At 54.2% G+C, this 4,283-nt stretch overlaps 1 pseudogene; it reads right to left on the reverse strand.

Annotated features, from left to right (window-relative positions):
* LOC121436771 lies at window positions 1-4,283 on the reverse strand (annotated as a pseudogene).

The raw sequence follows: 4,283 nt of genomic DNA on the forward strand, positions 1-4,283 counted from the left end.
AGGAATGTTGATAAAGATATTTGTTTATTCATTCACTTGGAGTTCTTAAGTAAAACAGTATAATAGAAAATAAGTTAGAAAAGACTGTATATTCCAAAATCCTAAAAGTGATCACTTAGGGGCAGTATAAAAATACACAGAGCATTGCTATCATGAAAGTTAACTAAACCGAGGCACTTGTGTGAGCCCCCATGCTCACATTCTCACTCAGGCTTCCCCCAACGCCTCAGCCACACCCCCTCCCACTACTCCCGCCCCACTCCAGGCCATGTGGGCTAGAAGTTACTTTCTCATACAATCCATTGGGTGTCCACAGTATTGGGGTGGTAGTCCGAGGCCAGCCTGAGACCCTTCCTGTGTACACACAGGACTCACAGACTCCCACTGTCCCACACAGGTCATCTGACTGTGACCTTGTCCAGCTCTTCCCTCTCAATAAGAGAACCAACTACAGAAGCCTGAAAGGTCTGTCAGCTATGAGGAATAGGTTCACAGCAGAGGTCTAAGTGTCACGGTTAGGCCACAGGAGATATCCATTTCAGGACCCTAAGAATATTTTATTAACAATTAACAAGTTTTCCTCTTTTTATGTGTGGTATTAGGGCAAGAACAGGTCTACGGGACTTCCTTCTAAGGGGCAAAAAACCCCAGTCAAGAACAGCGAAGCTCACGGTCTCTGCCACCAGGTGGCGTCATAGAGCAGTCCACAAGAACCTGGATGGGTGGTGGCAGCCACTCTACCTATCTCCTCCCTCCTCCTGGCTCCACAGCTGTCAACAGCTGACCCAGAAGAGATGAGGTAGGGCAGGAGGGAGTTTTCTTAGCCCTGGCAAGACAGAATGAAGACCCAAACGCCTTTCTTCTCCTTCTCTTTTAATCTCTTTTAATACCTAGATATAAAGATCCCAGAACCGACCACAGTAACAACAGCTGCATGTTGGCAGGTCCCTTCCAGGGCTGTCCTGAGCACCTGCCACGTGCCCAGCTCGCAGGCCCCGTTCTAGGAGGAGCTGGGGCTAGGGACTGCCTTCAGCCCACAGCCTCTCAGACCTCTGTTGGAAATGTGTGGTCCCAGTGGAGGAGGTCTTCCCTTGAACCAAGATGAGGGTTATTACTTGTGGAGAAACTTCATTTTATTGCCCAGACCCTTTAGGAACTTATTGACTCCGCTGTGTTCTCCGCTGGGCAAGGTTTCGAGGTATTCCTGGGCTCGGACCTCAAACAGACCTTTGGCATCCTGCCTGCGTAGTTCCCGCTCCTGGATGAAGCCACGGAAAGTCTGGGTCTCCATGAAGACCTGCAGGAAGCGGCGCAGGCTCTTGGAGGAGACAGCTTTTCTGAAGGCCTCTCGCTGCAGGCTCCTCTCCTCGTCCGAGGTCAGGAACGAGGAATAGTGGCCCACAATCTCCACGAAGAATCGGACAAAGGCTTCAGACGCCACCGCATTCAAGGGGCTGAACTCAGGGCCATGCACGCAGTCCAGTGGGCCTCCATCCTAGTCACAGGCCAGGTCATTCCTCTGCTCCAGAATGTGTTCCAGGGCTACCTGAAGCTTCCGGGGCAGAATGGAATCCTCGTCCTCCATCTGTCTGAGGAACCGATCATTGATGAGATCGACCACAAGGACCTCTTCCAGTGGCAGCTCCCTGAGCAGCGGCAGTGAGCTGGAGAGCAGCCCGATGAGGAAGGGCGTGGGTGAGCACACTATGTCAATCGTGGCGGGTGGCAGCACTGGGATGTAGGTGTGCTGCCAGCTGAAGGGGTAGATGAGCGCCACCACGGCATGGCAGCACTTGGACAGCGTGCTGAGTTTGTCCGCAATGAAGATGACCCTCCTTTCCAGGAGCAGGGAGGCAAAATCACTGATGAGGTGCCAGACGCTGAGGGAGGAGAACAGAGACTCAAAATCCACGTGCTCCAGCCGGGAGTCCAGGGGCCAACACAGCTCAATCACAACAGTCCCCGAGCTTGGCAGGAAGTTCTTGACAACGATGATTTTGCCCAGGACTGGGAAAGGGGCTTCCATGATGCTCCTCATGAGGGGCTGCACCAGAGCAGGGGAAATGCCTCTTCTCTTTTCCACCTCATCCAAGAACTTTGAAAAGAGGCTGAAACATCCCAGATGGCTCACAATGCAATAAACTTCAGGAAGCCTCTTCCCTTTGCCTCCAGGCAGCAATCTTTGGCAATAACCGAACCTTCTGCTCCCGTCTTCTCCAGTTAAGACAAATGAGAATGTTTCACTGGTAAACTCCTGGATGGAAGCCCAGTCCTTGGCGTCAGGAAAGCAGAACTGGGGCATTGCCTTCAGCTGGTCCTCAGCCTCCCTTATGAACTTGAATGACTTTTCTAACTTCAGAGGAAACTGCTGGGTGAGTTCTGGCACATAGGCAGCCCCTGCCTGCTTCTTGTGCAAAGACACGACCACAAAGTACTCGAAGAGTTGCCTCTACTGGTACTCGCTGAGATCCCGGTCAAGCGTGGAGTAGCGAGGGGCCTGCTTCAGGCGGGACTTCACATTGACCAGGCGCTGGCTGTGGGCTTTCAGCTTCTCCTCGGTGTCGCTGTCAGACTCGCTGTTCTTGTCTGTCACTTTTCCTGAGTTGCTCTCCGTGGACTGGGATAGCCTCTTCACCCGTTTCTTTCCTCTCCGGGCCTCATAAAAGGCATTGATCCGCAATACCAGCCTGGGGATCTTTTTCTTCTTCCTGCCATTCTGTAGGTCTCCGAGGTTAAAGAAAGTGTCATCCGGGTTGCTAGCTGTTTAGGGGGGGGCTGGCTCTCACTGGGGACCCAGCTCCCTCCCGACTCAGCTTCTGGGTGTCCAGCAGTTTGAAGTTTCTTCTCTCTGAATTTTGCCTGAAAAATGCAGACTTGGACAAGGATTGCTTGGTGAAAGTGTCCGGGATGGAAGAGGTGGGAGATCCAGGGAAAGTCAAGACACACTTCTTGCCCAGGCAGCGGCCATGTAGCTCGATGTCCTCATACGGATTTTCCTTCATAGGTGGATCTAGAATGTCTTCGTAGACGTTCTCCGATAAAGTGCATGTGAGTCCCAGCTTGGTCTGTGCGTACCAGTCCACCCTGCTGCTCTCAGAGGAGGACTGCAGTAGGTCTTCAAACTCATAGGACTTCCTGTGGTCAGCACTGGGTCTCTGCTTCCCAGTCCACAGTCTTCTATTCACGGAAGTAGGAGGCGGGGAGGAGGGTAGCGGTGGGGGAGGGGGAGGTAAAGTGGGCAGGGGAGGCAGGTTTCTCTTCTCTTTCCTGAAGCCAATGCCTGAGCTCCCAGGACTGCTGTCCTTGTCCCCTTCTCCTGCATGTTTGAACGTTCTGCGGGGCTTGGGAAGGGGGTTGATGAAAGGCTTCGGGGACACTGCCTGGAGCCCGGGTATACACTCTCCTGGCCTTTACACTTCTCTGAAGCCTCAGCCCCTGGCTCCTTGTCCTCCAAGGGGTGGGCCCTGCGGCCAGCTGCAAAAGCACCCCCACTTCCAGGACTCTCGGGAATGTGCTGGTCCTCTTCTGCTTTGTCAGGCAGACAGTGTGGGGAATAACAAGTCCCCAGCAACTGGGGGTTCAAACCAGCAGAGCCATCTTTCAAGGCCTTCTCCAGTCTCCTGACCTGTTTGAGCGCGGAGAGGTGGTCACTCTGAAAACGCAAGTCACTGGGCTTCAGCTCGACACCTCGGCGCTGGCTGGGCTCCGGCTGCCCATCACTCTGCCTCAGGCCTGGCCACCGGTCTGTGTCCTGACACGTGGTCTTTGCTGTCCTTCTGCTGTCATTTTCCAAGCTCTCTGTTTCAAGCCTCAACCCATTCTTTGTTCTGGTGACCTCGCTGCCTCTCCGCTCTACCCCGCAGGGTGGCAAGTAGTTCTCTTGGCCCTCCGTTGGCCTGGCAGGCTCAGGAGTAGGTGGCTCCTTCTTGCCTTCCCACTTGGATATCTTGTCCTTTATGCTGAGGGGCTCGGTCTCGGGTGGATGGCCCAGGCTTCTGGACGCTGCCAGGCTGCTTCTTCGAGGGCCTGCTGGCCTCTTTAGCACCGAGGTCTGCAGCCGGGCCATTGATGATCATACTGGAGCCGAGCATGTCCACTCTTGCCTCCAGCATGAGGTTGTGGGGGTTCCTTGGGGAGCTCCTTCCCAAGGGCAGTGCTGGATTAGACTCTCGAGAAGGAACAGATCTCCCAAGTGGCCGCCTTCCAAGAACTTCCCCAGCCTTTGAACCCTCTGCCTTGATCCTCCCCGCAGGCGGGTTCCTGGGCGCATATTGCTGATGCCC

Source organism: Microtus oregoni, unplaced genomic scaffold, assembly GCF_018167655.1.
Source record: "Microtus oregoni isolate MIOR12 unplaced genomic scaffold, Mior012 000050F_003, whole genome shotgun sequence".
Lineage (NCBI taxonomy): Eukaryota > Metazoa > Chordata > Mammalia > Rodentia > Cricetidae > Microtus > Microtus oregoni.